Source organism: Triticum urartu, chromosome 4A (assembly GCF_056163025.1).
Source record: "Triticum urartu cultivar PI428250 chromosome 4A, HENAU_Tu73, whole genome shotgun sequence".
NCBI classification, from domain to species: Eukaryota; Viridiplantae; Streptophyta; class Magnoliopsida; order Poales; family Poaceae; genus Triticum; species Triticum urartu.
The window spans coordinates 338,555,595-338,567,013 of NC_141876.1; positions in this window are offsets into that span (position 1 = coordinate 338,555,595).

Here is an 11,419-nt window from a genome sequence, read left to right on the forward strand (position 1 = left end):
GTAATGTTTGACGTAGGTTGTTCTAGGATCACTTCTTGATCATAGTTGTTCGACTGTGCTTTTGCCTTCTCTTCTCGATCTCCTTTGCGAATAGGTTAGCCACCATATATGCTAGTCGCTTGCTGCAGCTCCACCTCATACCTTTTCCCTACCTATAAGCTTAAATAGTCTTGATCGCGAGGGTGTGAGATTGCTGAGTCCCCGTGACTCACAGATACTTCCAAAACCAGCTTGCAGGTGCCGATGAGTCCATGCATATGACGCAACCAAGCTTAAGGAGGAGCTCGATGAAGATCTTGTCCTTTGTGTTGTTTCGTTCTAGTTGATCAGTAGTGGAGCCCAGTTGGGGTCGATCGGGGACCTTGTCGCATTTGGGGTTCTTCTTTTATTTTGGTTCCGTAGTCGGACCTTGATTGTATTTGGATGTTGTAATGCTTTATTCATGTAATTGTGTGAAGTGGCGATTGTAAGCCAACTATGTATCTCTTTCCCTTATGTATTACATGGGTTGTGTGAAGATTACCTCACTTGCGACATTGCTTTCAATGCGGTTATGCCTCTAAGTCGTGCTTCGACACGTGGGAGATATAGCCGCATCGAGGGCATTACAATAGTCCCCTCGAGAAGCAACCAAAGCAACGACGTAGGCGCCGCTCCAAATACTGCCTCAGCAAAAACAGCGATAATAGCGCAAGAAATAATAATACCCCGGTCGACTCCAAAGGAAGCGACGACCACATGGACCCAGCGAGGGAGCAGGATGAGCCAGCGGACGGCGAACATAGTATAGAGCCGCTGTCCGATCACGGCGACGTCGAGGGTAAAGGCCATCGACCTGTCTTCGGAGAGGAGAACAGTCCGGACGACGATGCACACACCATCCCAGAAAGGCACTTGGAACAAGAGAACCTCCATAGAAGGCCTATCACCACCGCGAGGAGCCTGAAGAAGTGGAAGCAAAGGCTTAAGGCCACGCAGAATATGCTCAACAACAGATGGAACAAAGTGCTTGGCACTGAAGAAAAGTACAGCGGTGGTTGCCACACAAAGAGCTATCCAAAGCGCAAGCTGCTGCCTAAATTCGACGACGACGCTTTAGAGCCCATTCAGCCGAAAAATAAAACTACTGATCAACCAGATTGAACACCCCGTGGTCGCAACAGAGCGGCTGACGACGCCGCACACAAGACAGCACATGACTTACGTGAAGACCCGCACAAAAAAGCCGGTATGACCAGGTCCATCTACGGGTCTAGGAAGCGCGCTCCGGCACAGGATCATGGCCGCCAAAACGACTATACAGACCGAATAACAGCTCGGAATCAAAACCAAATGCTGCAACCGTTCGAAGCATGCCATGACATATCAAAATACAGGGGTGTCGCGCACCCCCTATGCTTCACCGATGGGGTGCGGGACCACGAATTTCCAGAGGGATTCAAACGCGTGAACATAGAGGCATACGACGGAACGACAGACCCTGGGTTTGGATTGAGGACTTTATCCTTCACATCCACATGGCTCGCTGAGATGATCTCCACGCCATCAAATACCTGCCCCTCAAGTTGAAAGGACCAGCTCGGCACTGGCTAAAAAGCCTCCCCGAAAACTCAATTAGAAGCTGGGAGGAGCTTGAGGATGCTTTTAGGGTCAATTTTCAAGGGACCTATGTCCGACCTCTGGACGCAGACGATTTAAGTCACATAATTCAACAGCCCGGGGAGTCAGCCCGAAAGCTTTGGAACAGGTTGCTCACGAAGAAGAATCAAATCATCGACTGCACGGAAGCCGAAGTCCTAGCGGGTTTTAAGCACAGTGTCCAGGACGAATGGCTTGCTAGACACCTCGGCCAGGAAAAACCGACGACAATGACAGCCCTAACAAGCCTTATGACCAGCTTTTGCATGGGCGAAGACAGTTGGCTAGCCCGTAGCGGCACCAGCAACCCAGGCACATCTGAAGTCAGGGATGGCAACGGGAAACCGTGACGCAATAAAAGCAAGAGTTGAAACAATGAAGACAGCCCAGACAACATGGTGGTAAACACCGGATTCACGGGCTCTCGACCCGGTCAACAGAAAAAGCCATTTAAAGCCAGCAGAGATGGACCATCCAGCCTAAACAAGATTCTAGATAGATTATGTTAGATTCATGGCACCTCCGACAAACCGGCAAACCACACCAACAGAGAATGATGGGTCTTCAAGCAAGCCGGCAAGCTAAACGCCGAACACAAGGGGAGGGAGACACCTAGCGAAGACGAGGATGAGCCTCACCAGCCAAACACTGGGGGACAGAAAAAATTCCCACCAGAGGTCAAAACAGTGAACATGATTTACGCAACACACATACCGAAGAGGAGGCGCTAGCGCACACCCTGAGACGTATACGCCGTGGAGCCCGTCACCCCCAAGTTCAACCCTTGGTCGGCCTGCTCGATCACCCGACCAGTATCCGGCACGGAGGATCGGCTGCCTTGGTGCTAGATCCAATAATTAACGGATATCATCTCACCCGAGTCCTTATGGACGGCGGCAGTAGTCTTAATCTGATATATCATGACACCGTCCGCAAAATGGGGATAGACCCGACAAGAATCAGCCAAAGTAATACTACCTTTAAAGGAGTAATACTAGGCCTAGAGGCCTGCTGTACGGGCTCTCTAGTACTAAAGGTTGTATTCGGTTCTTCCGATAACTTCCAAGGGAAGAATTAACCTTCGACATCACTCCATTCCGAAGCGGCCATCACGCAGTACTCGGGAGAATGGCCTTCGCTTGTTTTAATGCAGTACCGCATTACGCCTATCTTAAGCTTAAGATGCCCGGTCCACGTGGCATCATCACAGTTAGCGGAAACACAGAGCGTTCCTCACGTAGGGAGGAATATGTGGCGGCTCTAGCAGCCAGGCACCGGACGGCCCCTCCAACCAGAAGAAATGATCGTTCATCAAGACCACGGACATGGTTAGACGAGTCCGGTGCACCACTACCAGTAATAGCTCAGATAAACTTGCGACTGGGTCGATGGATATACCCCCATAGGTGGTGCTAGGGGATCCCGCATGTAAAAAGGGCTTCAGTTCGGCCTGACCCTATTTAGATTGCATTTTAATGGTTCATTAAGAGTAACCATTTTTTCACACGAAGACTTTCACCTACGTTTTTCTCTTTTAAAGATGATCATCGTGCTACACCCTTCCATAATACGGCACAACGGAAACATAGGCGCAGACGCGCAGCAGGGCCCCGCTCAAAGGCTTCTTTTTAGATTAAGACCTTGTGTAAACCTTTTTTACTGTCTCTTGTTGCTTCACTCCCTCCGGATACTCAACACAACCGAAAGGGACGCTGACGTTATTGACATTTCGCCACATCAGACTAATGCGAGTACTTGGAAATTAAGGGCTCATAATCGAGGGCGTTTCTCAGCCCAGTATATGATGCAAAGTCTGAGCACCTTAGGGAGTGTTCGGCGTTGCGATTTTAGCCTTATATGCATCAGCTCCGAATCATGTCTTTGGTCAATAGTTGGGTTTGCCCGGCTCCCGTGATTTGCTACCTTACGTTCCGCCCTATCGGCTAAGGTGGCACCGGGAGAACTACTGCGATTGTGCCCTGGTTCATGATACGTCCATTTTGCATCATGCTTTTATATCGATATTTATTGCATTATGGGATGTTATTTCACATTATGTCACAATACTTATGGCTATTCTCTCTAATTTTACAAGGTTTACATAAGGAGGGAGAATGTCGATAGCTGGAATTCTGGACTAGAAAGGAGCAAATATTAGAGACCTATTCTGCACAACTCCAAAAGTCCTGAAACTCCACGGAACACCTTAAATAAATAATGAAAAATCCTCACCAAAGATGAAGAACAGGGGGCCCACACCCTTCTCACGAGGGTGGGGGCACCTACCCCTAGGGCATGCCCCCCTGTCTCGTGGGCCCCCTGGTGGCTCTCCGATGACCATCTTCTCCTATATGAAGTCTTTCGTCGAGAAAAAAATAGGAAGCAACCTTTCGGGACGAAACTCCGCCGCCACGAGGGGGAACCTTGGAGGATCCAATCTAGAGCTCCAGCAGAGCTGTTCTGCCGGGGAAACTTCCCTCCCGGAGGGGGAAATCATCGCCATCATCATGACCAACGCTCCTCTCATCGGGAGAGGGCAATCTCCATCAACATCTTCATCAGCACCATCTCATCTCAAAACCCTAGTTCATCTCTTGTATCCAATTCTTCTCTCCAAGTCCGGGATTGGTGCTAGTAGGTTGCTAGTAGTGTTAATTACTCCTTGTAGTTGATGCTAGTTGGTTTAATTGGTGGAATATCATATGTTCAGTTCCTTTATGCATATTAATACCCCTCTGATTATGAACATGTTTATGCTTTGTGAGCAGTTACGTTTGTTCCTGAGGACAAGGGAGAAGTCTTGCTATTAGTAGTCATGTGAATTTGGTGTCCGTTCGATATTTTGATGAGATGTATGTTGTCTAGCCTCTGGTGGTGTTATGTGCACGTCGACTACATAACATTTCACCATTATTTGGGCCTAGAGGAAGGCATTGGGAAGTAATAAGTAGATGATGGGTCGCTAGAGTGACAGAAGCTTAAACCCTAGTTTATGCGTTGCTTCGTAAGGGGCTGATTTGGATCCATATGTTTCATGCTATGGTTAGGTTTACCTTAATACATTTCTTGTAGTTGCGGATGCTTGCAATAGAGGTTAATCGTAAGTGGGATGCTTGTTCAAGTAAGAACAGCGCCCAAGCACCGGTCCACCCACATATCAAATTATCAAAGTACCGAACGCGAATCCTATCAACATGATGAAAACTAGCTTGACGATATTCCCATGTGTCCTCAGGAGCGCTTTTCCTTATATAAGAGTTTTTCCAGGCTTGTCCTTGCTACAAAAAGGATTGGTCCACCTTGCTACACTTTATTTACTTTTGTTACTTGTTACTTGTTGCTCGTTACAAATTATCTCATTACAAAACTATCTGTTACCACTTATTTCAGTACTTGCAGAGAATACCTTGCTGAAAACCGTTTATCATTTCCTTCTACTCCTCGTTGGGTTCGACCCTCTTACTTATCGAAAGGACTACGATAGATCCCCGATACTTGTGGGTCATCAAGACTCTTTTCTGGCGCCGTTGCCGGGGAGTGACGCGCCTTTGGTAGGTGGAATTTGGTAAGGAAAAATTTATATAGTGTGCTGAAATTTACTGTCACTTGTTACTATGGAAAGTAATCCTCTGAGGGGCTTGTTCGGGGTATCTTCACCCCGACAAGTAAAGCAAAGAGTTTCTCCTCAACCTACTGAACCTATTGAAAATGAAATTCCTTATGAGTATCCTTCGAGTATAATAGGAAAACTACTAGCTAATCCTTTTACAGGAGATGGAACAAAGTATCCTGATGAACACCTAATATATGTGGATGAAGTTTGTGGATTATTTAAGCTTGCAGGAATTTCCGATGATGTTGCTAAGAAAAAGGTCTTCCCTTTATCTTTGAAGGGAGACGCATTGACATGGTATAGGCTATGTGATGATATGGGATCATGCGACTATAGAAGATTGAAATTGGAATTTCATCAAAAGTATTACCCTATGCATCTTGTTCATCGTGATCGCAATTATATATATAATTTTTGGCCTCGTGAAGGAGAAAGCATCGCTCAAGATTGGGGGAGGCATAAATCAATGTTATATTCATGCCTCAATCATGAGCTTCCAAGAGAAACAATTCTTCAAAAAAATTATGCTCGGCTTTCTGATAACAATCGCACCATGCTTGATACTTCTTGTGCTGGATCTTTTATGATGAAGACTATTGAATTCAAATGGGATTTACCATTTTGGCTGGCTGCCCTCGTAGTCACCACTGACATGCCACACTCTGGAGTTTTTACTGAGGCCAGCTCGTGTCTACAGCGTAATCCTTCATAACATGAGTGTTACTACGGTAAAGAAACGGGCAGAGACAAATTGAGCTGAGTAAACCATGCTCCGCAAGTTTGCTATTGCAAACTTGGCAACATCCTAGAGATAAAACCAGAGAGGTTAAATGGTAAAATGGATGTCTGGTAGGCTTAGGGTAACAAGGACTATGGTCCTGGTAATTTATGAGGTAAAATGGACAACCATTTACCATAGTTGTTGTACAACTGCTAATTCTGACCCAGAAATTAAATCATGAAGGAGCACTCACTAGGAGTGATGAATTAAGCTAAAAGTTGGCAAAGCCTGATGATTTGGATATACCATGGTGCTGTAAAAAGTTCATACCAAATGGACTCACCAAACTGGTACTTCCTTCACAGCTATCATTTCTGTCCAAAAACTTCAGAAAAATCATCAGGACAAATGGCTAATAGAAATGAGCCAAAACTTTGTGGAGATGGATCATAACGTTAGGATAAGGTCTAGAAAAAGTTTCAGTCAAAATGGTGCAAGATAAAATATACTTGCTTCACAAACTGAAAGTTTTGACAGAAACCAAGAACTGCTCCTATGCTCACATAATTCATGGAAATGAACTACATTTAGGTGGAGGCTAATGATTTGAGATACTTGATAGGATGGAAAAGTTTCATCCTATTTGGAAACTCTATGAAGGTACTTTCTTCACAAAGTTGTGTTCCGGTCAAAAACTTTGAAAAATTGCACAGGGAGCTACGATGAATGGATTGAGCTCATATTTGGTATCCATGGATTATTTAACAATGTTAATCACACTGCCAAATTACAACTCAATTGGAATTAGGAATAAAGCACACCATTTGCAAAATTTCAGAGAAGGCAGAAACCTACATTGGATCATGTGCCCAATTTTTGATCTATGGATCATGATATAAGGATGGAACTAGTGATTATATAGCAAGGACAAGCTCCACAATTTATGTGGGAATTTTCTCTGCCATAAAAATAGTAGTTCCTTTGGAAAATGGCAGAAATGCAATATTGGCATTAAATAGGAAAAGACAATTTTACTTATTTAATTATGGCCAATATATTTGCCAGAGCTTGGATTAGGCATAAGCACTAACTCCACCAATTCTCATGAATTTAGGAGATGGCTAGTTATGCCTTTGGATTTTATTCCTTGGAAAGTCAAGAAAAGGGATAAATCACAGTCAGGAATATTGCATGGGACTTAGCAATATTTTTGCACATCCAAGGATCAAAAAGATAGGAGGATCTCTAGGAACAAAAGGGAGGATCAACAGATCAAAGAAAATGATGGCTCCTTTGTAACCACAAGGACATATACAAATTCCAAAAATTTGGAATTAGGGTTTGAGAGAGTTGGGATGATGCAGATGAGGGCTTGCCCACTGACAAATACATGAGCAACATTTTTGAAAGGTTGAAAACGACAAGAATTTTCAGAGTCACCTTAGCAAACTCAGGAGAATTTTTTTGAAACATGAGTGTCAGGAAGGAATAACATCACAAAAATTGATAACCCAATTTTGGGGCTATTACAGGAGCCAGGCTGGCGAGGCCGCCCCAGAGGAGGTCGTGGTGTCGTCCGCCTCGCGAGGCTTGGCCCCTCGCGAGGGTCTTGAGTGGTTGCTGGTGAAGATGGGCCGTATTAGGCTGCTGGATGAGCCATGCCCTGGGCCGCAGGCAGGCAAGTCTGGGTACCCTCATTCCTAGGACGCCGATAGTACCCCCGGGGCCCAAGGCGCGCTCGGACATGGCTTTGAGGCGAAGCCAAGCGGCATGTGCGGAGCACCGCGGGCTCCGATAGCCTACAGCCTCGATTGACGCGTGGAGATTAATAGGTTGGGGGTGTCTTCACTTCCCCACGCTGCCTCGGCAACAGCCCGACTTGACGAGACCCTACTGCATGCAGAAGAAAATCATCATTACCTTAGATCATGGAGGCTGGTGGTTGGCCTCCCTCTGGCTATAAATGAGGAAGGGGCGGAGCCCCCATTGCTCACCTCTTCCTCCGTCCCACTTCCTTCTTCTTCTTTCTCTTTGGTTTGCCGTCTTGCAGCGACACCCAGGGCACCGACGAAGAGATTCACGGCTGCGGAGAAGGGGATGGCGCGCCAGGAGGGGCCCGACTCTTCGCTGCCCAAGTGTGGCCGTGGCCGCCCCCGCAAGCACGCCGCAACTCCTGCCGTGGCCGCTCGGGGGCGCAGGCGGACTTTCTCGGGGTCTGGCGCCATTCCTGGCGGCCGCGGGCGGCATCCCCTAGTGTGGCGGGAGCCGCCCAAGATGTGGTAGTCCTGTCCACAAAGGGAGGCGCGCCATGGTCTCCTGCCCTCCCCGGCCGAGCTTCCACTCTACGGAGGTGCTGCCGGAGTTCGTCGTGTGGTCAGAGAACCCGGCCGGCACCTAGCTTCAGCTAACGTGCTCCTTTAACGTCGAGCTGCAAGCCTCGGGTCCCGGTGGCCTCTGGCTGCAGGCCAACGACTGTTGCTGCTAGGCTTCGTGGGTTGCGGTGGAGGTCTCCGCCGCGGGCAACATAGCCCTAGCCCATGGCTGGCAGACGTTTGTCCGCGCTTGCGGCCTGGGTAGGCGGTGCACCCTCCACTTCAAATATGAGGGGAAGATGGTCTCCGCGCCGGGTGCTGCTCTGAAGACGGCGAGGGCGACGAAGCACTCGACCTTGGCGATGGCCGCGACGAGGATGAGGGTGGCCTTGCCCCCGGTGACTGTCACGGCTCGTTCGGCGATGGTAGCTCCTCCGATGAAGAAAGCTCCATCAATGGTGGCTACGACCAGCCGCCACATCATCAGACTCGCTTCGAGGATGGTGGCGGGCCATCCCGTCGCCGTGCCCTGGTGAAGCGCGAGGAGGGCTCTGGCTAAGTCTGGGGGGGGGGGGGCGATCGTCGCGAGCATCCGCGCCGTAGGAGCCGCTTTTGCCCGTCTTTTCCTTTCCTCCTGTATTGCAAGAAGAAGTATGGGGCCCCACGGGGGCGTGTAATGAACTGCAATGCTTATGCTGCTTGGTGCCAAGTTTATCGCTCTTGTGTTGTGTTATAACATTCGTGCTCCGTGTAGACTTAGAAGGGTAAATTAGCTGGATGCGCCCAGGGTAGTCTCCTGTCTCGTGAGGGTACGCCCTCTAGCACTTAGTGAGCCCTCCTTGTTGCTGGCTCGGGGCTCTTTGTCCTCAGGAGGCGTCACAGAGCTGCAGAAATCACTAAGACGTCCGTTAGGTGCCTCGCCCTTCCTTGTGCGAGGCCTCATGATTGTGGCCCAACGCACCACGTCGTGGTACCCGTGAGGCACAGACTTAAGGGAGGGTGTGCTAGATGCCAGCTCAGTCGAGAGTGCCTTGCAATGGTCAGGGGAGCCGGAACTCTGGAGCGATAGGGTTTTGGCAAGGTGTGTTCGTGGCCAGGCGAGCGCACATGCCTGCCCAATGTAGCCCCCCCATGAGGCACGCGAGGGAGAGCATCGGGCAACTGCCGCCCTCCCTGGCACAAAACAAAGAACCAAGCGAGCAATTAGGGCTAAGAAAGGGTTCAACCGAGCAATCGAGAAACGCCAGAACTCCAAATTCCATAAAAGTGGGCAAACCAACTACATAAAGCAAATGAACAGCCGTGTCTGGCACCTAATCTAGTCTTCTCACCAGTGCGGAGCTAAGTGCTGCCAATAGGACGTGGGAGGGAGCCCCCAAGGCCCGAGGGCGGCACTACGGAGCCTCTGGGGCTTGTACAGCCCTACTCATTATTATGTGAGAGTGTCACGAGCGGAGACCTTCACAGTCACTGGGCCTTGCTTCATGGGTAGAACTTCCGGAGGCGCTCGATGTTCCAGGCATTCTGCATGGGGATCCCGTCCTGTGTCTCCAGGCGCGAGGCGCTAGGCTTGGAAACACGGGAAATCCTAAACGGGCCCTCCCACATGGGTGAGTGCTTGTGCAGCCCTTCCCTAGAGAGCACCTGCCTCAGGACAAGATCGCCGACCTCAAGCGTCCTGGAGCGGACGTTGCGACAGTGGTACCGTCGCAGCGACTGCTGGTACCTTGCCGCTCGAAGCAAGGCTTCACGGCGGCATTCCTCCCCCAGCACAAGGGCCATCCCCCGCATGGCGTCCTGCTACATCTCATCAAACGCCATGACCCGCATGGAGCGATGTCTTACCTTGTGTGGGAGAACCGCTTCTGCTCCATAGACAAGGAAGAATGGGTCTCACCTGTTGGCTTGGTGGTGGTGGTGCAGATGGACAACAACACGGACTAGAGCTCGTCGTGCCAGCCCCTACCGCAGGCCTCGAGCTTCTTCTTGAAGGTCCTGGTCTTGAGGCCGCTCAAGATCTCCGTGTTCGCGCGCTCGGCTTGGCCGTTGCTCCTGGGGTCTTAGCCGTTGCTCCTGGGGTATGCTGCCGAAGCGTAGCAAATCTGCGTTCCAAGGTTAGCACAATATGTCTTGAAGAGATTGCAAGTGAACTGCGAGCCGTTATCGGTGATGATGCGGTTAGGAACCTCAAACCGGATCACTAGGCTCTTGATGAACTTAACTGCCGACCCGGCTGGGATGGTGCAGACGGCTTCCACCTCCGCCCATTTGGTGAACTTGTCGATGGCGGCGTAGAGGTAGTGGTAGCCCCCCTAGCGCTTGAGGGAATGGGCCTAGGATATCCAACCCCTAGACCGCAAACGACCGTGAGAGTGGGATGGTCTGGATGCCCTAACCAGGCTGGTGGAATTGCTTGGAATGGAACTGGCAAGCCTCGCAGGATTTCACCAGCTCGGTTGCATCGCTGAGTGTCATGGGCCAGTAGAATCCGCTGCAGAATGCCTTGCCGACCAAGGTGCATGACGACGAGTGATGCCCACAGTCCCCGTCGTGTATGTCAGCTAGCAGCTCGCCCCATGCTTCCTGGAGATGCATCGCAAAGAAACATCGTTTGGTCGTTTCCTGTACGACTCACCATCCTGGATGCAATACGTCGTAGCTTGTCGGGCCACGCGCTCCGCTTCCTCTTCTTTCTCCTGCAGTGTCCCCCGCGGCAGGTACGCCTTCAATTCTTCAGTCCGGCACACCTCCTGAGTTTCAAGCGCAAGGAGCAGGTGTGCTCCTGAGATCGGGCCACATGCGGGAGCTCCTGAGGTTGGTGGTGGTGGGAGCTCTTCTCGAGATGGCGTAGGCTCCGCAGGTGGAGGGGCCGCTGAAGGCTTAAAGAGCCGCTCCTCGAAGACGCCAGGCTCCTGGGGATGTCGTCATGATGCCCGCTTGGCGAAATCGCCCGATTCCTTGTTTGTGCCACGGGGCACATGCTGCAGTTCTAGGCCCAGGAATTGCTTCTCCATTTTGCATACCTCCGCGAGGTATGCCTCCATGTGCTCGTCCTTTGGCTCATATACCTTGTTGGAGAAGTTGACGAGGAGCTGAGAGTCTCCCTTGATGGTGAGGCGCTTCACCCCCAAGGCC